The sequence below is a fragment of the Nuphar pumila genome, chromosome 14, assembly GCF_984573655.1.
Source record: "Nuphar pumila chromosome 14, dmNupPumi1.hap1.1, whole genome shotgun sequence".
In the NCBI taxonomy this organism is placed as follows: domain Eukaryota; kingdom Viridiplantae; phylum Streptophyta; class Magnoliopsida; order Nymphaeales; family Nymphaeaceae; genus Nuphar; species Nuphar pumila.
Genome location: NC_143262.1, coordinates 3,134,642 through 3,158,110, shown reverse-complemented (window position 1 = coordinate 3,158,110; position 23,469 = coordinate 3,134,642).

Here is a 23,469-nt window from a genome sequence, read left to right as displayed (position 1 = left end):
GTTCTCAAGCCAATGCAATTCAAATGGGAACATTATAATACCTTTTCAGCCAGCCAACAATTACAAATCTTTGTTGGTTCCATCCCCATCAAAAGCTTGGCGTGGATAGAGACAAAGAACAAGAACAGCTTTGAGAGGTGGCCTATGGTGGCTCGTTGCACAGGAAGGACATGCAGCGTTCTTTGACAGATCAAGAGAGTGCATCATAAGTTTGAGAAAGGCGAGTCCTCCACTATGGTCATTGATAGACCCTGTAAACAAACGTGTTGGACTCGCTGGAAAATCTTTTTTCGGGCAGCATGGTCGCCCGGCAACTCAATGGTCACATCAAAAGCGGGTGTGGTTCCCAACACAGCTCATCAGTGCAATCATCGAGCTCCTTCCTGTCTCGGTTTCTCGTGTCAGCCATGGAGGTGGCTACGAATTCCAATGCAAAGGGCGGTGGGCAATCTTCTTTGAATGTAGCAGCTCAACCGTTAAGCTGTCTTATCAGCTCCCAAGGCCCACCATTAGTTGATTGATGTGGCAATGCCCAAGATGGTCCCTTGCTCTCCTTAAAAGGGGGAGGGTGGTGTATGTTTTCCCCTGATTCACTGAATTTCAAGTGCGGTCTGAATGAGCACCACGTATACAAACACATGGGGCTCGTATTTCCGTGTATGTTGACATCACTTAGCATTGGAGTCTCGTGTGGTTGCAAAGACTTAAGTACCCTTTCTTGCTATTCTTCTCATATAACGATGGTTTGAGAAAATAACAAAAATGTCTTTCATTCAAAAAAGAAAAAACACATAGTTCAAAAAAAGGATAAACATGTCTTTCATCCATAAAGTTGAGGATGATGTTGACTCTTCAAAGTCTACACAGCGAAATGAATCTTAATCGTTTCGCCGATGGTGATCCGGTGAAACGATGGTGAGCCGACAATCCGATGGTAAGTCGGCGATCCGATAGTCATCCGGCGAAACGAACCTGAGCCATCAAAAATGTATGTTTGAACTTTTCATCGTCATCTTCTTCTTCTTCCTTCTCCGTAAAACACTGTAAAACCCTCTCTCTCTCTCTCTCTCTCTCTCTCTCTCTCTCTCAAGGGAGACAAAGAGTTCCCTCTGGAGAAGGCCATGAACATCAACTCTCTCACTCTCTCTTCCTTCTCTTTCAACTTATGTGCACATCCAACAGACGATCCTACATTGCTCCATCAAACATCGACTGACCTGCACACTGACTGTAGCATCGTTCAACTTGATGAGTTGTGGAGCCCGATTCATAGTTTTTGCCCTTACAAGAGGGGGTTTGGGGGCTCCTCCCAGCGTGGGTAGCATCATTCAACTTGATGAGTTGTGGAGCCTAATTTAAAGTTTTTTCTCTTACAGGAGGGGGTCCGGGGGCTCCCCCCGGCGTGGGTCCTTGTATAATTTTTTTATTTTCTTTCCCTTTTTTAACTATCAAAAAAGAGCAATAAAGCATTTTGTTTAATCGTGGGGCTCATGTTTTCTTCGGTTGTTTCTTGCTCGAGGTTTTCGTAACACCCCTTCCCACGATTTTTCTATTTTTCTTTTTCAGTTTTTTTTCCACGATTTTTTCAATGACTCCCCTACAGCAATTTTTAGTATTGTCGGGTCTCCAACAAGCTCCACAGCGATTTATAGTGTTGTCCGGTTTTCCAACAGTGATTTATAGTATTGTCGGGCCTTCCTACAGCGATTTGTAGTATTTTCGGGTCTCTAACGAGCCCAACAATGATTTATAGTGTTATCCGGCCTTTCAACAGCGATTTGTAGTATTGTTGGGCCTTCTTACAGCGATTTGTAGTGTTTTCGGGTCTCTAACAAGCCCCACAGCGATTTATAGTGTTATCCAGTCCTCTAACAGCGATTTGTAGTGTCTTTCGCAAATCACTATAGTGATTTGTAGTGTTTTTGGGTCTCTATCGAGCCCCACAATGATTTATAGTGTTGTTGGATCTCACTATAGCGATTTGTAATGTTATTCAGTAAGCAAATCATTGTAAATCGCTACTCGAATTAGGACCAACTTGTCAGGGTCATATCTCCCTAATCGGAGGTCATATTCCAAATCGCTGGATGTGCACAGAAGTAGAAAGAGAAGGGAGAGAGAGTGAGAGGGTTTATGTTTATGGCCTTCTCCAGGGGAAACTCTTTGCCTCCCTTGATTTCTTCTTTAGAGAGAGAGAGAGAGGGTTTTACAGTGTTTTACAGAGAAGGAAGAAGGAAGAAGAAGAAGATGACGATAAAAAGTTCAAACAGACATTTTTGATGGCTCAGATTCGTTTCGTCTAATGACCATCGGATCGCTGGCTCACCATCGGATCGTCGGCTCACCATCGTTTCGCCGGATCACCATCGGCAAAACGATTAAGGTTCGTTTCGATGCTACCCATGCTGAGAGGAGCCCCCAAACCCCCTCCTATAAGGGCAAAAACTCTGAATCAAGTTCCACAACTCATCAAGTTGAATGGTGCTATCCACACTGGGAGGAGCCCCCAAACCCTCCTCCTGTAAGGGAAAAAACTTTGAATCAAGTTGCATAACTCATCAAGTTGAATGATGCTACCCACGCTGGGAGGAGCCCTCAGACCCCTCTTTTGTAAAGGTAAAAACTCTGAATCAGGCTCCACAACTCTTCAAGTTGAATGATGCTACCACGCTGGGAGGAGCCCCCAGACCCCTCTCTTGTAAGGGTAAAAACTCTGAATCAGGATCAACAACGCATTTAGTTGAATGATGCTACCCACGCTGGGAGGAGCCCCCAAATCCTCCTCCTGTAAGGGTAAAAACTCTGAATCAGGCTCTACAACAGTCAATGTGCAGGTCAGTCGGTGCTTGATGGAGCAATGTAGGATCTTCTGCTGGATGTGCACAGAAGCAGAAAGAGAAGTGAGAGAGAGTGTGAGAGGGTTGGTGTCCATGGCCTCCTCCAGGGGAAATTTCTTTCTCGGATAATCCTGCAGTGCAGAGACTGGGTCTTAAATAATCATCTTCGGGGCACTTAAGTCTTTACAACCACTCTTTTTCTAGAATCGTCAGTTTTTTGGCACCAATGAAGGAGAGAGTACTTAAGTCTTTGCAATCGCATCAAACTCCAACGCTAATTAATGCTGACAAACATGGGGATACGAGACGCACATGCTTAAATACGTGGTGCTTTTTGAGACCCCCGAGCATGAGATGCCCTGTTCGGGGGAGGGGGGGGTAACATATAACCTGCTTCGTCAAAAGGAGGTAGCACTATGGAGTTTATGCATTTGAGGAAGTGGCATTCATGGGGTTTATGCATTTGAGGGAGTGTCCTTTCCAAATGCCGACCATTTTTTTTTTAGAAGAATTTTTTTTTTTTAGAAGATTCCAATGCTGACCATTTCAAGCCACTTTTTATGGTTCAACCTCATCTACCTAGATTGTGGAGCGATTTCAAACCCAATTAAGTTCAACTTTGTGACCCAAATCCATTATGGATCACTTGTTGATGACCAATTTAATGCAGTCTTTGATGTCATCTTTTCTAATGATCAACGGTCGAATATGTGGGGTGGGGACATTCAATTGGGTATTGATGTGAAGGGTGGTCCCAAGCATTGTGATACAGTTATCCTTATTTCATCTTTTTTGGATCGGCCTAGGTCCAGTTCAAGCTCAGCTGATTCAAGACTCGTTTCAGCAGGCTCCTACCCATCAAATGTCGGTCTTCACGCCTGGGTCTGCCTTCCTTGCTTGAAGAGTTCTGTGTTGATGTTAAATCTTTTGTTGATGTCAACCTTGCAGGCCATTCTAGAGACCAGAGTATGCAGCGTTTGGAGGATAAGGTCTTATACCTTTCCAAAGAAGTGTGTGAGAGCACATGATGCTGAATGGTGTTCTTCGGAGGTTAGTGTCTTCTATTGTGTTAAATGCATATTGGTATGTGAAACATACGTGGTCTGGCCGCTCAGGAGAAGCAGGTCTCTCTCAAACTTCGCTGCAGACAACAAGTTCGATGTGTTTCGAATATTAGAAACTAAGCTTGAACTTATAGATCAAGCTTTTGTTAATAATATTTGGAGAGTAACCAATTTTGTCTTCCTTCCTACTCATAGACTGGGCTGTTGGTTCTTTAGAAGGCTGACATCTTCGATAAAAATGCTAAGCTGGGGCAGTTCTCAATTACAATCTCCTTCTGGAGCCCACATGTCGCCTCCCCCTTTCGCTTGACAGCCTTGTATGGAGCACTTACAAGTGTTCTAAAAAAACACTTTTGACGGGAACTTGATGATGCGGACCCAATTGGAAGAGGCCCAGATCCAAACCAGCATTCCTAAGTGATAGAGCCGGTGGGGCCCACTCATGGGATGCCCACTCTTGGAACTCAAGGCTTAGTGGGACCCACCCCTTAGGCGCCCCACCTAATTCTGGAGTGCAAGGAATGGTGTGCAAGGTGTTTAGAGGGTCCCCTAAAAGTGAAAGAAGGTGGAACAAGAGCCAACTTATTTCTCGGATGCAAGACTCGAGAAATAGGCTTGGTCCTAAAAGGGCTTAACTAGAAATAGTTTAGCCCTTTTGAGGTTTATCTAATTTTATATTTGCTTTTAAAAATTGTTTGCAACTTTTGTAGGCTTTTATGAGCTTTGTTTTAACCTATATATAAGCCCTTATTTTAGACTTGAGTAAAGAATGAAATTGGAATTGCTCTCTCAAATTTCTCTCTTTCTAGCTCTCTCTCTCTCTCTCTCTCTCTCTATATATATATATATATATATATATATATATATATATATATATATATATATATATAGCTCACGTCCTTATCTCAAGGACATCTTTCTCTCTCTTCTCACGAGGCCCTCTCCCCTGACTTGTCTCTCTCTCTAGGGCTAGTCCCTCTCTCTTAATTGGTATGTTCATCTCTAGTGGGTCTGCTCACCTAAGTGGACCAACGCTGCAGCTAAGGCCCACCTCAATCTGGCGACACAATCTTTTGGCAGTCTCAATCCCTCCAAGTTCAACCACAAAATCCCTGACCTTCTCTAATTGAACCAACCTTTGTAGCATACACTAATCAATTCATCCTAGGCTTAGTAAGTCATTCAAGTTATCCCTTAGCCTATTTCCAAGTTAGAGTCCACCTAACCCAATTCTGCTTAACCTGAATGTTCTGATGAATCTTATTTTTTGTCAAACTTTGTGACTTCACCCATCCCAATCCTTAAGGAGTCTGAGTCTAAAAATTTGACTCAGCACGCCTCAGGATGTCTAGTATCAGCTTCCCGAATCTCAAAATTTATAGAGGTCTCATCACTAAGATTTATATTTTTCATTCGGGTTTACCGGATTCAAAACCCAATTTGCCCTATAGAAACCCTAAAAAACATGTCACTTGTCCAAGTCAGTTCTTCCTGAATTTTAGTTTTTTACCCCTGAAAATTTAACAAAAGTTAATCCCAGGTGTCTAGATTAATCTCTCAAAATTTAAGATTCTTTTGTGACATTATTTGCAAGTTCTGATTTTTTTCTTGAACTTTGTCAGATAACCGAACCCTACCAACTTTTGACCTAACCGTTGAACTAATTGAAGCCTACCTAGCCCAAAAATCATAACCCTAGTCCTAATCACGCATCACTTGATCAGCTGGGTGAGGAAGGGTCATTACCATGTTGTATTGGTGGTGACTTTAACACACTTCTTAAGCTTCATGATGCGAATAATGTCTCTAGTATTAATTGCAGAATGCTTCATTTTGCGATATTCATGGAAAAGTGGCCAATGCTTGTCATCCTAATTAGTGGTGGGCGTTTCACTTGTGAAAATAAGAGAAACTTGCCTTGCTTGAGAAAGTTAGATCGATTTATTTTATAATTCTCATTCATGCATGCACATCATGATACTTGTGCATCTATCCCACCAAGGATCATATATGATCATGAAGTCATTTTCTTAACATAGGGTGAGGGCTGGAGGACAAGATCAAAAGGGTTTAAAATCGAGTTTTGGTGGCTTCATGAGAAAGGTTTGGCTGATATGATGAAGAGCTGGTGTAAAGTACAACATACTATAGCAGATGGGCTATTGTTCACAATTTTAAGAAGACTGCCTATGTTTGGAATTGGCTGATTCAATGGACGAAGGAAAAAGACATAAATTTGACTTGATTTTCACTTGGAAAAATGATCTATAGCAGGATATGTGTTCCAATGTAAATGAGTATGAATATTAATCAAGAGACACTACAAGAAAATACGTTGTTAGCGACGGACTTTAGCGACGGAATATTTTCGTCATTAGTTAGCGACGGATTAACGAGCGACAAACATCTGTCGCTATAATTAATGAAGCTTACGAAAATAGCGACGGAATATAGTCCGTCGCTACTTAGCGACGGATTTTGCGATATACTGTTTTGTCGTTATGGCCGCACCATTTGGCGACGACGTTTGCGACAAAATCTAGTCTGTCGCTAATTAGCGACGGAATATAGTTTGTCGCTCATTTCGTAAATTTGATTTACGTTGGCTTAGCGACGGATTAATTCCATCGCTAAGTTTCGAATAACCTTAATCCCAGACAGCTTTTCCTTTTCTTCTTTTGCTGCTCCCGCAGTTCGCTGTTCGTCGGTCCCACTTCCGCCGTTCGCCGGTCCCACCGTCCGCAGGCCCCGCCGCCCGGAGACAGGTAAAGGACCCCCCCCACCCCACCCCCACGCGATTTTTGGCAGGGGATTAACCCCCTGCTGTTCCGGCAGGGGGTTAATCCCCTGCCTTTCCGGAAGGGGGTTTAACCCTCTGCCTTTTCGGCAGGGGGGCGAACCCGGCAAGGGGTCGACCCTCTGCCTGCTCAGGCAGGGGGGCGAACCCCTGCTGTTCCGGAAGGAGGTCGACTCACTGGCGAAAAGGTTGGGGGTCGACCTTGCTCATTTACTATCGAACTGGGTTTTGGCCCGGTTCTTAACGGGCTTGGGTTTGAAGAGAGGCCCATGACCCAACCCATTGGTCCAACGGGCCAATGTGAAGCGGGCCAGGTCCGGGTGGGCCCAAATAACACATTCCTACACAAAACAATTCTAGCCAATTGTGTGTGCAATTAATTATCTTTCTCTTAAAATTAGTGAAATTAATTAAGTAATTATTAAGTTCCTATGTACCCAAGTTACTATCTGATTTTTAGATTTCATAAAAAAATAATTTTACTTCTTTTTTTTTATAACTCAGGCCCATCGGGCCGGCCCGCTAATAAACCAAGATGGGTTTGGGCCTGGTTCCTAACGGACACAAGCCTAAAATCCTGGCCCGAAGCCGGCCCATGACAGGCTGGGTCGGCTTGGCTCAGGCCACCCGGCCGGTGGACCACCCCTACTTGTTGGAGTGAATTATTCATAGTAAAGGAATGTCCATATATATCATATCTTTTATTTTCAAAAAATTATCATTCTTATATTTTACTACTAGGTATTAAATGGTCAAGGACTATCATGGATTTGTTGTTAATGGATTGGGTTTTATTGAAACTTTTTATTTTTGTATTCAGTCTTTATTTACTTCACTTTGCTGCAATCGTTTACATGAATAGCTTGGCAACTTTTTTTTTTGGTCCAGGTGACCCATGGATTGTTTTTAGTGGGAACTAACATTTGAATCGCCAGAATCCGATCTCTGTCAAAGAGATACTAGGACCTGACGTTGATTCTGCAAAATCATTAAAAGTATGATACAGTAACACGGTGTGTGCTTGTGTGTGTATAATTGAAAAAAATTGTTTTGTATTAACACAAAATATTTGTACTTTTCATTTAAATTTTGAAAACCTTTTTTTTTGTTATGTAGTAAATACTTATGAAATATTTTATATTAATATAATACATGTAATATAAAATACAATATTACAAGTGCATTTTTATAATATTTTTAAGTGAGATGAGACGGTTCTGTCTCTCCAATGGACATTCAAAAAGATGGCATGGACATGTCACTTTTTTTTTATTGGCCCAACCAGTACAATAATAAATACAAGACATTCACGGACAAAATTCAGATGTGGGAATCAATCTGGAGGTTTGTTCTTCCATATCATATCCCCACGATACATTTATAATCTGGCCAATGAACTATCAATGTAATTTCTTTCCTTGGCAAACATGGACATGTCACTTTGACAACATGCCATATCTCTCTTATTGAAAAAAAAAAATGGCATGGTCATGCCAACTCTCTCTCTCTCTCTCTCTCTCTCTCTCTCTCTCTCTCTCTCTCCATATGTGTGTGGCATCTAAAGGCACTTACTTTTCTTGGGTGACCGGTTTAGTCAAGATAGATGTGACAGCCAAAACGAGCCCGACAAGTTCTAGAGCTTGTCATGCATGTGTGGCGCTTTAAAATGCATCGGACTTCATGTCCATACATGTCATTAGTGACGTGAACCCTTTTCTTCGTTTCACTATCGCATAGAATCCGACCTGTGTACTGGTTTCTTTTGTCACGAAAAAATCAACGGTTGTAAATGCATAGATTTTTTTACTTAAAAAATATATGAAAAAAATATTATTCAATGGTCGTTTCCCACTAAATTGAACATGCACATTTACGTGGTAAGATTGAGTTCAAACAACTTGCATCATGACATTCTAATTATATTATACCAACAATCTATTGTATTAAATGTAAACCCATATATATATATATATATAACTTATGGTGGTACACACTAGAATTACATAGAACAAAGCTTCAAATGAAAATTGTAATCACTGGATCATGTTTAACTTGCTCTATTTACTATTTTCATGTGCTTAAGTTGAGTGAAATATGATGTTCTAAACAATTGTTATTTTCATGAATCTTGAGCCGTGATTTTTATTGTTTTAAAAATAGGATCTTATGATGCATTTGACATCATAAAACCTTCTAAAATAGTAAATAAACCATGTTAAACACATCTACATGGTTAGATATGTCATTTGGTGGTTGGATTCATATAAACAAGAGTGTGTACCACTGTATGGTATCATGGTACACGACTACCTTATATTGTTTTCATATATATATATATATATATATATATATATATATATATATATATATATATATATATATATATATATATATATATTGTGCCTTTAAAATGCACCAAATTATATGAAACTATTAAGCTGAAAATCATAGGTTCAAAATTATCAACTCAACCTGACCACATAGACCTCTTGAGGAAGGTTTGTTTGCTAAGCATCAAACCTTGGATAGTGTTATTTTGATTCAAAAAAATTGATTTTTTGAGTCATGAAATTTTAGTGTATCGTAGATGGCTCATTTTTTAAACCCTTAAAAAGTATACTTATGTGTCATAATCATATATGATTGAAAACTCATTTTCCACTAAACAAAAATTATAGATTACATCCATAAGATTTAATTTTTAAAAAAAATTAAAAAGTATGATTTTCAGCTCAATAGTTTCATATAATTTGGTGCCTTCAAAGGCACCAAATATTAACCCATATATATATATATATATATATATATATATATATATATATATATATATATATATATATATATATATATATATATATAGAGAGAGAGAGAGAGAGAGAGAGAGAGAGAGAGAGAGAGAGAGAGAGAGAGCAGAAAGTAATTCAACATTACCACTCATGAAGATCAACAAAATGTTGAACCCATGAACTGAACAAGAGCAAAAGCCAAAACAAATAAAGAAAGCACAAGAGAAAAGAACATCAGACAGATAAAATGGGCTCACGCTAGACCCGCTTGCCCAGATTGCAACAAAGGATAGGTAGCATCAGCAAGAGGGAGTGGAAGATCACTAAGATGCATACGCAAGATCGCATAAACATCTACCAAGATTTTATGCACCAGGTATTGAATGTTAACTGGAATATGACGAAAATGAGCATCGTTTCACGCCATCCAAACAAACCACCAAGAAGTAAGCAACCACGTCCGCCAGATGAACCTCCACCTCTTGCTGCGCCTAATACAAACCGGCCCCAAGATCCGATCTAGCGCAAAGCACTACAAGAAAATTGTTAATTAGCGACGGAAATTTGCGATGGATTTTTTCCGTCGCAAATTAGCGACAAATTAGCTAGAGAAAACTTTTTTCATGAATCCATCGCTAATTAGCGACGGATTAGCGATGAAAGTTGTTTCATCGCTAATCCATCGCTAATTAGCGATAGATTAACGACAAAAATTTTTCGTCGCTAATTCTCAATACAAGAAAACCATTTTAGCGAGGGATTTAGCGAGGGAATTTTTCTGTCGCTAATCCGTCGCTAATTAGAGACGGATTAGCGACGGAAAAATTCCCTCGCTAAATCCCTCGCTAATTTTCGATTTAAACTGAGCGCAAAATTTTCCCTCTCCTCGTTCGAAATTTAAATCGACCGCGCGATTTAAACCGCTCTCTCCCCGTCAAAGAGCGCGCTGGAGAGCATGACGGCGATGAGGCAGATTGTTGGAGGACGGCGACGCCGGCGATAGAGGACGGCGACGACGGAGGACGGCGACGACGGAGGACGGTGACGACGGAGGACGGCAACACCGGAGGACGACGACGATGGAGGACGACGACGACGAAGGACGGCGACGATGGAGGACGGCGATGACTTCGGAGTACGCCGTTTCACGGAGGACGGCGACACCAGAGGACGGTGACGACGTCGGAGGACAGCGACGGTGACGACGTCGGAGGACGGCGACGGTGACGACGGAGGACGGCGACAAGTTTGGAGGACGCCGTTTCACGGTGGATGGCGACGAGGCTGAGCGATTGTTGGAGGAAGGCGACGCCGGTTCACGGAGGACGGCGATGCCGGAGAGCACCGGTTCACGGAGGACGATACAAGTCTGTGAAATGCCTGTCGGGTGCGGTATAAGACCGGCTTATTGCTGCCGGAATACCGCCCGACAGGGATCAATTTTTTTTTTATTTTTTTTTTTAAATTTAGTGACAGATTAGCGACGGATATTAACGACAGATAAGTTTTTCGCCAATTAGCGAGCAAAAATTCGCGATGGCCTCTATCCATCGCTAATCTGTCGCTAAGCCGTCGCTAAACTGTTTAGCGATGGCTTAGCGACGGATTAGCGACGGATTTAGGTCGTCGCTAATTCACAGGTTTCTTATAGTGAAGGACTCCTCCTTAACAAATACTTCTGGATGCCTCCAGGTCCTGCTAAAGATTTTCACAAATATTGGGCAAGACCAGAACAAGTGAAACGTAGATTCTTCTGCAGCTTGACAAAGCACGCACCAACTCGGGAGTTGAATGCCCCACTTCTTTAAATTACTGTGGGTCTGGATCCTATCGTGCAAAATTAACCAAGCCAGGACTCTAGAACGGGGGGAAGGACCCTTCGCCCAAAGCACATCTTCGGGCAACCAATCAGCCTCTGGCGGTAGCAACGATCTATAGACTTTTTTGGTGAGAAACTCTCCGCTTGGTGCCAACGCCCACTGCAACCACTGACCAAAATTTCCGGAGACCTCAAAATGGTCTCTAAAGCAGGCTAAAGCCCTCAACCACGATTTACGCAAGTGCGAGAGCGCCAAACCTCGGGTTCACAGACGAACCTGGATAAGAGCTGGATCCCCATATTTAGCAAGAAGCAAACTAGCACAAGGGTTATCCGGTTGGTGGGCCAACCAACATTGCTTGGCGACAAGAACAATGCTTCGCAGTCTGGGTGCAGGAATGCCTAAACCAGCTATACGCCGAGGTAAGACCACCGAACGCCAACCAATCAAGTGACGCTTACCCTTGAGTTGACACCCAGACCATAGAAAGCCTGCCAGCAAGTGCGTCAGCTGCTTCTCTACTCCCACAAGCATCACAAACATAGACATGAAAAATTCTGGAATAGTTGAAAGAACATGTCTGACTAAGGTTAGACGGCCAGCGCTGGAGAGATAATATGATTGCCACGAAAGCAATTTGTGCTTCACTTTTTGAAGTGTCGGAGCCCAAGCAGCTGAAGAGAGGTGCTTCACTTGTAACAGCAAGCCAAGGTACATAATAGGCAAGTCAGAAGTAGTGCAATTAAAAATTCTCTTTCCAGTTGCAAGCATATTGGCATTAACATTGAACATGGTAATAGAGCATTTGGTCTCATTTAGAGAAAGCCCGGATAGGGAGAGAAAGAACTGAATGATAAGCTTGAACCTAATCATATGTTGAATATTTGCATGACCAAAAATGATCATATCATCAGCATAAGTAAGAATATGACCCAAGAAGTCAGAAACCTGCAAAGGATCAATGAAACCCGATACAGCAGCCCGCTTAAGCAAGACCACAAGACCCTCAGCAACTGCATTGAACAACAAAGGCGATAGGGGCACCCTTGCCGCAAACCCCACCCCAGCTTGAACCGGTCTCCTCTAATACCATTGATATTTAACATGGCCTGAGCATTTGAGACCAGCTCTCTCACCCAACCAGAAAAACGATGACCAATACTGAAATTTACTAACATTTGAAATAAGAATGGCCAATGCACAGAGTCAAAAGCTTTATGAAAGTCTAATTTAAGGACAAAGGTTGACTGCTATGCTGCAAGGAATGGACAACCTCGGATGCCATGATGAATGAGTGTTGGACCCTCTTATTACGGATAAAGGCGAACTGAGAGTTTGAAAAAATCTGGTTAGCCACCGATTTCAGCCTATTCGCCAAAACCTTGGCAAACATCCGATAGAGAGCACTCATAACTGAGATTGATCGGAATCGAGAAATATCAGTGGCCTCATCATCTTTCGGAATGAGCGAAATAATAGCAACATGCAAATGATAAGGCAGTCTGGAGTTACGATGGAACTCATCAAACATGCTCACCACGTCTGATTTAACACAGTCCCAAAAGATTCTAAAAAAGTCAACATGAAACCCGTCAATGTCAGGCGCTTTCCAACCCGACGGATCCTTAATGGCCGAAAAAATCTCCTCGTCAGAGAACCTTTTTTGCATAGATCTGGCTTGCTCAGGCTGAATTGAGCCAACTAGGATATTACCAAAGACACCATCCGCAGTTAACGAAGCAGAATATAAGTCCTTAAAGTATAGCGAGACTGCCAGATTAACGTGTTGATTAAGATAAGAAACACCCTCAATGGAGATAGAAGGAATAACCTTCCTCCTATGACGATGGGAAGCATATGAGTGAAAAAAATTAGTGTTGCCATCACCACCCGCAAGCCATTTCACCCTAGACCTTTGCTTACAACGAATTTCCTCTTTGATCCTCCAGCTTTTCAAGAGCATAGTTAATTCTAAGGACCTGGCCTGATGACTGAGAAGCTGCAAATGAGAAAGAGAGTCAGGAGAAGACATAGATTGATACAACGCAGAAATCTCTTGATCCCATGCGGCTATTTGCTAAAATTTCTCCACCTTACGACTATAAAGTCAAGCTTTGATATCCTTAGCTAGACGAGAAAGCTTATTTTGAACACGTAGTGCGACCCAATGCTCATCAACAGTTTTGTTCCAAGAATTAGTAATAATCGAGAGAAAATCTGGCTCCTGAAGCCACCATTCTTCAAATGCAAAGCTCCTAGTGGGTTGAAAGCCATCTTCCCATGACGAAAGGCACCGATGAAGGACCCTACGAAAATCTGAAAAAGGGAATAAACAAGATAGAGGCACACCTGCGAGGGTCGGGGACTCCGGCGGTGCTCGGCACGACCAACCAACGCAGCACAAGCTAGGGCAACCTCCGTTTGAGCCTGCCGCTTGAAATGCAGACTTTGACGCCTTCGTCAGACATCGACCGAGACTGCCACCGGAAGGCAGTAACTGAAGCTTGGCAGTTGCAGACTTGCAGTCAGATTGCCAACGACTTCCACAGTGGTGAACCGCAGAGGAGAGGAACGGATTTCAGGGGAGCTGAGCTGCTCCTTAGCACAAAGTTCTTCAGATTACGAAGCCCAAATCTCAAATACCTTAAAGAAGAAGACGGATAGCAGAGGAGGGAGAAAACCCACGCCCGACAAAACTGGAAAACCACCGGAGGCAAACGGCGGCGGTGCTTGGGCTCAGAATGTCAGCAGCAGCCTTCTCTTTGGCACCGGAGAAAAGAGAGAAAACTGGAAATTGGGCTGCAATGAGACCGAAAACCAGGCTGCAAGTGGGGTCGCCAGATGTTTCGTCGATTCGAGTGAGCAGAGAGGTGACCAGACCGGAAATCAGGCTGAAAGGGGGTCGCAGGTGGTCCGCAGGTGCAGGGGTTCAGGGAACCGAGTCTGATAGTGAGGAAGACGAATGGTTGCAGGGCGATGGTCGCCGGATTGGGATGGGTCGGGAATCAGAGAAAGTGTTGGCAATAGTCGGGAATCAGAGAGAAAGATCCCTCACGCTGGAGGCAATGGTCTCCAGATGCTATTCTCCTTTCTTTTTGCCTTTCTCACCACAACGATGGTCTTCTGCTAAATCACTAGCGATCTGAGGGGGAGGGGGCTGCTCTCGACGAAGGGGGCTCCGGATCTAGAGAAGAGGGCGTGAGACAGGAGGGCCGAGGGGGAGATTGAGGAACTCGGGGAGAGAAGGAGAGAGAGTGAGTGGGGAGGCAGGAGGGTGGCTGATGCAATGAAGGCTCCGACGAGTCGGGAGACTCATGCGCAGGCGGGGGGTCGGGGTTGCAGCGAGTCGAGGAGGGAGGGTTTCGCACGGGGAGAGAGAGAGAGAGAGAGAGAGAGACGAAAAAATATCAACATTAATACTCATGAAGATCAACAAAATGTTGAACCCATGAACCGAACACAGAAAAAACAAAGCTAAAGAAAAGAAACTACAAACAGCTAGCAACAAAACAACAAAACCTACTCAACCAGGATCCGCAGGATTAGAAGAAACCACCGCTGAGTGAACGTCGTTCAGATGAGAGGAGAGGTCTCTAAGATGCATATGTAATATTGCATATACATCAACGAGGATTTTATGGACAAGATGATTAAAGATGACCGAAATTTGACGGAAAGTAGCATCATTGCGTGCCATCCAAACAAACCACCAAGTAGTAAGCAACCATGTCTTCCAGATCAGTCTCCACCGCTTGCATCGTCTAATTTCAATAGGGCCCAGGAGAAGATCAAGCGCAAAAGACTCTTCTTTGACAATTACGTTCGGAGATCTCCACATCCTATTAAATAGGGCCACAAAGATTGGGCAGGACCAAAATAAATGAAAAGTAGTTTCTTCAGCAGCTTGACACAACACACACCAACTTGGAAACTGAAAGCCCAACTTCTTTAAATAACTGTGAGTCTGAACCCTATCATGTAAAATTAACCAAGCCAAGAACCGAGATCTTGGAGAAGGGCCCTTACCCCATAACGCACACTCAGGGAACCAATCTGCCCCTTGGGGGAGCAACGATCTATACACTTTGTGGGTGTGGAACGCTCCATTTGGAGTAATCGCCCATTGCAACCACTGATCATAATTACCAGCATCCCCAGTTTGATCTCTGAAGGACGATAAGGCTCTCAGCCACATGCTTCGCAAGTGCGAGATCGCCAGACCCCGGGTTCCATGGCGAAAAAGAGATAAATCAGGAGCACCATATTTAGCATGGAGCAAGCGAGTACATGGAGAGCCTGGTTGATGAGCCATCCAACATTGCTTGGCTACGAGAGCAATACTCGGTAACACCACTGTTCGCCAACGAACCAAATGGCGCTTACTCTTAAGGTGACACCCAGACCAGAGAAAATCCGACATTAAATGACAAATTTGCTTCTCCACGCCCACAGGCATCATGAACATTGACATGAAGAATTCAGGGATAGAAGAAAGAACATGTCTGATTAAGGTCAGATGGCCAGCAATGGAGAGATAAGAAGCTTGCTTGTCACTTTTTGAATAGTTGGAGCCCAAGCAGCGGAAGAGAGGTGTTTCACTTGTAACGGCAGACCCAAATATGTCGTCGGCAACTCAGAGATTGCACAATTAAAAATCTGTTTACCCACTGCAAGCATAGGAGACTGAACATTGAACATAGTAAGAGAGCATTTGCTATCATTTAGGGAAAGCTCAGAAAGAGAAAGAAAGAACTGGAGAATAAGCTTGAATCTAAGCATCTGCTGCACGTTTGCTCACCCAAAAATAATCATATCATCAGCATAAATAAGAATATGGTCCGAAAAATCTATAACATCTAGAGGATCTATCAGGCGTTTCTCCGCAGCACGCTTGAGCAACACCACGAGACCCTCAGCAATGGCATTGAACAACAAAGGTGATAGAGGGCAACCTTGCCTTAATCCACGCCCCAACTTGATCTGGCCACCTCTAGTGCCGTTAATCTTAATCATGGCATGAGCATTAGAGACCAATTCCCTCACCCATCCAGAAAAACGACGACCAATGCCAAAATTGGATAACATTTGAAATAAGAAGGGCCAATGCACAGAATCAAAGGCTTTATGAAAATCCAATTTAAGAGAAAAGTAGGGTTGTCCACTAAGATGTAATGAGTGAATGACTTCAGAGGCCAAGATGAATGAATGGTGAATCCTCTTATTGTGGATAAAGGCGAACTGAGAGTTCGAAAAAATTTGGTGAGCCACGACCTTCAACCTATTAGCCAATACCTTAGCAATCATCCGATAAAGGGCACTCATAACAGAAATCGGGCGAAACCTAGAGATATCAGTGGCAGCATCCTCTTTCGGAATTAAAGAAATAATTGCCAAGTGGGTTTGAATAGGCAATCTGGAGTTGCGATAGAACTCATCAAACATGTTAATAATATCAGGCTTCACACAAGACCAAAAAATTCTGAAGAAATCCACATGAAACCCATCAGAACCTGGAGCTTTCCACCCTGACAAACCTTTGATGGCCCTAAAAATCTCATCTTCAGAGAACCTCATTTGCATAATTCTGGCTTGATCTTGCCGAATCGAACCGACAGAAACAGGGCCAATGACACCCTTTGCAGTAAGTGAAACATAATATAAATCTTTAAAATACTGAGTGATAGCTGAAATAACGTGTTGATTAAGGTACGAAACGCTCCCAATGGTGATTGATGGGACGACATTCCTCCTATGACGATGAGAAGCATATGAGTGAAAAAATTTAGTATTATCGTCTCCGGCCGCAAGCCATTTCACCCTTGCCCGTTGCTTCCATCTAATTTCCTCTTTGACTCTCCAGTTCTTCAAAAGCGTTGATAAGTCAGTAGATCTGTCCTGCAAACTCTGCAGGTGAGAATCAGATAGAGACTCCGGGGAAGACATAGTTTGATACAATGTTGAAATCTCTTGCTCCCAAGTAGCCATTTGATGAAATTTAGCCACATCTCGATTATGGAGCCAAGCTTTGATATCCTTAGCTAGACGAGACAACTTCTCATGAAACCAGATAGCTGCCCACTTGTGAACACCCCAAATTTTCAAAGTTTTGTAAAAATGACTCTTTTGCCCATAACCCCATTTTCTGAGAAAATCAAGTCAGTTCTTCAGATTCTCTGAATTAAAATTCATATTGATATATTCAAAATCAACTCTGGATCCGAATCTAGCACTTTAAATCCATATTTCCTCCAAATCCGGATCAAAAAAAAAACCCATTTTTGAAGAAATCTTCTCAAAATAGTTTCTAAAATTCTCAGAAAAACTCCTTTTGTAAATATTTTACAAAAACATCAAAAAATTAGTTTCAATCTTTTGATTTCTTGTAAAGCTTTAGGATTTTATTCTAAAAAAAATATAGAAAAATAATACCAAAACCCAAAAAAAAAAATTGGAAAGATTTTGAGAAAAACAAAATGATTTCGAGCCTTTTTGAAAATTAATTTTCGCTAAAGACCTCCAAAGCCCTCTTTTGTAAAAATTTGAAAGTTGAAAAGTTGAAAAATTTCAACACATCCCTGTGTAACAGTAATGGAATAAGCGATTCCAACAATTTTTTTTTTTAGTTTCTATTTGAACTTGTGATTTACTCTGGTTTATGATATCGGATTTGATGATTCCATGTGGTTTACCTAAATCTCAACCCTATTTCGGGTTTCCTTTTGCTATTTAGTTGGATTCTGCAATTTGATTTCCTAATACCGGAGATCGCTTCAATCGTTTTGGAATTATTATGCCTATGCTAAGATAGGAAACCATTCAAGGGTTCTGTGTCAATGTATATTGGTCTTTGAAGTGTGCATCAGATCTCGGATTTCCTGCAAAAGGAAAAGTGATCGGTATAAACTCCTTTCACTATTGCATTCATCCATGACATTTGATTCCCTTTCAGCATTTGACCTTGTAACGTGGCATCGACATTTCAATAAAAAAACCCAAACGGTCTAGCATATGCATTCTGCAGATGTTAACCTGTACTGTGAGAAGTCATACTCAGCTGACCTGAGTCTCACTTAATTTATTGTAAGGAGGGCCTCCTATGCCAGTTTGTTTTCGTTCCAAATCATGATATGGCGTCAATTTCTGTTCTGTGATATCCTACACTCTCATATATGCCTGTATCCCCATCTAATCTCTGCACCGCAGGTGTTCAGAGGGAGAAGGCCCTCAAAATAATTCTCTCCAACCTGTGTTTGTGTTTTTACATCTTTCTATGCTTGGCTGCACCTGCCATCCTTTTCTGTGGTTTAGTTTCAAAAGGTCGTAGGAATTGGTCTCCGAAAGATTGCATTCTTTCGTCTGGTAAGATGATCGGCTGGGAAGGAAATTGATCCCCTGTTATCTAATGGATTTGTGCTACGGTGATTCCTCAGGATTGAGATCTGTTGTCAAATAAACTGACGACATGGCTAATTGTCATATGCTTGAATAATCCTTCATGCAGCGTATCTTTCTGGTATGTATAATTCAAGATTTTAGCATATTCATGTCTGGTGCACAATACGCATATTGTATATCTACTTGTTGTATAGTATAATGAGGAGCCTCTAAATATTTTAGATCCCGAGCATTTCTGAAAATCATAAGTTGCATTTTTTTTTTATTATTACTATTTTAGTCCCAAACTGTAGATGACTTCATGATCATTTATTCACTTTGGGTCTGGTTAATGTAATGAGAAATATTGATCTTTATTACATCAGATATGGATGCAACGGGGATTGTTGATTTTCTTACATTGCTAAAAAAAAAAAAAAAAACTTATAAATAGGAAAATGTCTAGTCTAATACATGCCTCCTGCTAAGTTTTATGAGATGCATCCGTAAGTTTATATTATGCAAACATCAACATTAGTCTTTTTAGGGTTGTCTTGAACATCAACATTTTTTTTTCTTTCTGATATAATTTCCTGTATATGTTTTACCACATCACCTATGCTTCACATTATATGGCCACTTGATAAGCATGGCATGACATTGCACTTACTCTTACAGCACAATCACATTCATTCTCATTATATTATATCTAGATACCCTTGATCTACCCATATATATTATGACTTCTTCTTTTTACCATTCTCACCTGATAATTCATTATGCCTCCTCTATATGATTTCATTGTATAGAGTTAAGGTACAGGGCATACTGAACCTTAACTCTCAACACTAGGATGGACATCTGCAGATGTCAATTACGAAAAAAGCACTGTTCATGGCAGGAAACATCATTAGGGTTCTGGTGTATGGTCGATGTTAATAACTGTAGTAGTCATGCAAAATTTCTGGTGAAAACTGGCAGGGTAGATGGTGAACATCTTTGTATGATTGGAGGGTTTGCTGATGGCCACACAACACTGGCTATTCCTGTTTTCAAATAGACATTCAAATCTGTTTCTTCTTTATATGGCATTGTTGACTTGTCACTCCCATATTCATACCTTTTGTAGCTTCCATCACGCTACTACCATATGTACCTACAGCAACTACCCTGTCTTATTTCAGAATTCCTCTGTTGAACATTCATCTGCATTAATATATTTGGGCGACCAGGGTTCAAATTGCATAGCGAATACAAAGTCAAGTCCCCATTGTAATTGGGGCTGTCTGGTTGAAATTCAGGTTTTATAGAACAAAGTTTGATCTCGGATTAGTTTGTCGGCTCTCTGGTCAAGACCCTTGGGACAACTTTTTCCTTTACAGCAACAAGTGCAAACACCTATCACCACTATTTCACTTACACTTCCTGTTAATCCCTTTCAATTCCAGTAATCACACCCCTGTTGTTTCCTTTGGTTCATCTCAGCATTGCTTACAACAACAACAACAGCCATCTTCCATACCTGTCATACTTTCCTTCCCTATATCCATCTTCCACGCAACTACTGTGACTTCAGCTTCTATACTCCACCTTCCCTGTTGTGCTTACAGCACCATACACATCACCATTATCTCATCTGCATCTTCAATACTGTGATTCATTACCTCTGCCTTCACATTTAACACCTTGCGTCCCTATTCCACTACACATTTCACAATATCTATTACAGCACCACCTGCATAGTGCTCTCCTTCACTCCACGGCATAAACTTGTTCATCATCCCTTGCGTGTTTAGCATATGCATGGGTCTCTTATCAGTTGCATGGTAGATTCAATATAATATTTTGCAAATTTCCTTTTATATACATCATTTGCCTTATGCTAACTTGATTCTTTTTGCAGGAATTATATAGAAAAAGTTATTTTCCTTTCTAGTTTAGGAATTGTAATTTCAATTTCAAAGTCAAAATTGTAATTAATAAGAACATTTACATTTCCTGCTTTAGGTAGAATGAATGAGCATTGTAAATATCATGGATTACTTGTTTTTCATGCATTTCGCCTTTATTTCTCACAATGGTGAAACACGAATGGCACGTGCACCATTCCATAAATGGTAAGTTAATTCTAAGTTGATGATTTACACCAACGGCCATAGTCGGGGTGTAAACAAGACTTAGTATTCTTATCTTTTATGAAATAATACTGGATCCTCTTTCAAAAATCATCATATTCTTCAAATATTTTACCTTTTATCAGAGTTTAACTTAGAATTAATTCAATATATATACCAATGGCCATAGTCAGGGTATATTGAGAGTTAATTCCATTCTAAACTCTATAAAAGCACAAAATGTGTTTCATTCTTCACTAGAATTTTAATATAGATTACTATACAATACATTCAATGACCATAGTCAAGGATGTATTATATTTTCAATCTTATTTTAATTCATTTAAAGAATGAAATAGCTTTTCAAATTCCAAATTCAAAATTATTCAAATTCATTCATCATATAGGATAGAATTGCATCATATTTTCAAATTTTCCTTTTTCAAAAAACTTCAAATGATGTTAATATCTTCTTCAATCTATCTTCGATCCTTATCAAATCCAGTTCATCCTTTTCATTTTCAAAATTCAATTTCATTTTCAACCTCAAAGTTCAATTTAACTTTGAGATTTCAAAGTCATTTTTTTTTTTTAATCAAATTTCAAAGTTCAAATTGACTTTGAAATTCCAAATTCATTTTATATTCACATTTTCAATCAAAATCAAAGTTCAAATTAACTTTAAGGTTTCTTGATTCATTTTCAGAATTTAACTACAAATCCATTCTAGGATCCAGATCCTCATTCTACCATTGGATCTCAGATTCGGATCCAAATTCCAAATTCTTAGGATCCAGAATTCAACCCTACTTTGGGTCTCAGATTCAGATCCAAATTCCAAAATTCTTAGGATCCGAATCCTTATCCTATTTTGAATCTCCCATCACAAATCCAAATTCCATCCAAATCCTTATTACACTTTTGGATCTCCAATCATAGGTCCGAATTTCTTTTAGGATCCAGATCCCCATTCTACCATTGGATCTCAGATTCAGATCCAAATTCTGATTCTTAGGATCAAGAAACCAATTCTACATTGGATCTCAGATTCAGATCCAAATTCCAATTCTTAGGATCCAGAAACCAATTCTACATTGGATCTCAGATTCAGATCCAAATTCTGATTCTTAGGATCCAGAAACCAATTCTACATTGGATCTCAGACTTCAGATCCGAATCCATTTTTTTTTAGGATCCAAATCCTCATTCTACTTTGGATCTCAGACTTTAGATCCAATTCCATCTTAGGATCCAGAGTCCAACCCTATCTCGGATCTCAAAATTCAGATCAAAATACCATCTTGGATTCCAAATCTTAAATCCAATTCCATTCAAAATTCTAAGTCCAAATTCCACTTTAAATTCCAATTCTAAAAGCCAGTCCCATTTCATTCAAACCAAAATTCCTATTTCATATCCTAAATCCAAAAATCAAACTCAAAACTCTATCCAGAATATGGATTCGGATTTCATCTTGAAATTCCAACTGTTCCAAATCTCATTCCTCAATTCCTTTAAATCCCCCACATTTCCTTCTAACTTCAAAACTTCAGAGTTAGAATTCAATTCCATTCCAAGTATTCATTCAAGTTCAAACTTCCAAATTCAAAATCCATTTTTGACTTTGAAATTCTCTTTCCTTCAGTTTTAAGATCATCTCTCTCAAAGATCCAAATTCATTTTCCTAAGCTCTGATTATTCTAAAAACTTAGAACTTCAAATCTTAAGTTCTATGTTAGAAAACATTTCTTCACTTTATCTGATTCACTTGGAAATTCTTCAAAATATTTTCAAAAAGAGCATACATCTTCGCATTTGCACAAGCATGATCCATTGTGCATTTTAGACTTAGAATAAATACTTAGATAAAATCATTGCAAAGCAAAAGGCATTAATTCGACCCTTGGTTTGATTACCCCTGGTAAAGGCGCCAGGAACGGTCGAACCTCGTACCGACGAGCGGATCCCTTCTCCCAGTTTTCCCGCAAATATTTCAAAAATGGAGGCGAGTTATTTCAAAATATTTTCAAAATTAAGGTCAAGTGAGACCCGCAAAAGAGTTCATTTTCTCTTCTTTTTTTTCTCTTCTCTCTTTCTTTCCGTCTTTTATCCTCCTCCCTTCAAAAAGGAGGAAAATAAGAGGTTGGAAAGGAAAAGAGAGGGAAGAGAGATAATATTACAAGAGGAAAAATTTTGCGATGATCACAGGTTTGGCGACCGTGATGGGACTTGTCTCCGTCCGGTCGAATTATGCCTTTTCTTTTGCTTTGATATTATCTAAGTCTTTATTCTACATATGTCAGCTACATTTTCATTCAAACCTTAGGAGCCTAGACTCTGTCCTAAAGCTGACATCATTGCATATAGGATTTAAGTATGGTTTGGTAGGACCATATTGAGGAGATTATTTCATGCTCACATTAGACTTAGGCCTGAAATACAACTCTCCTCAATTTTAGGGATTGAATGTAAACAATGTATGCAAGTGTATGCTTCCTTTAAATCTATCTTTTTAGGACTTGCATTAGAGCCATCAGATTTTTTTTGCATGTTGAACATGTTTTCAAAAACATCCCTTACCTATATTATCTCGGTCTTCACGTTGCTGGGCTGCCTCACTGAACCATAGTTCGGGAGAGAGCCTCACAACTAGACCAATTATTTGGGTTCGCGCCCC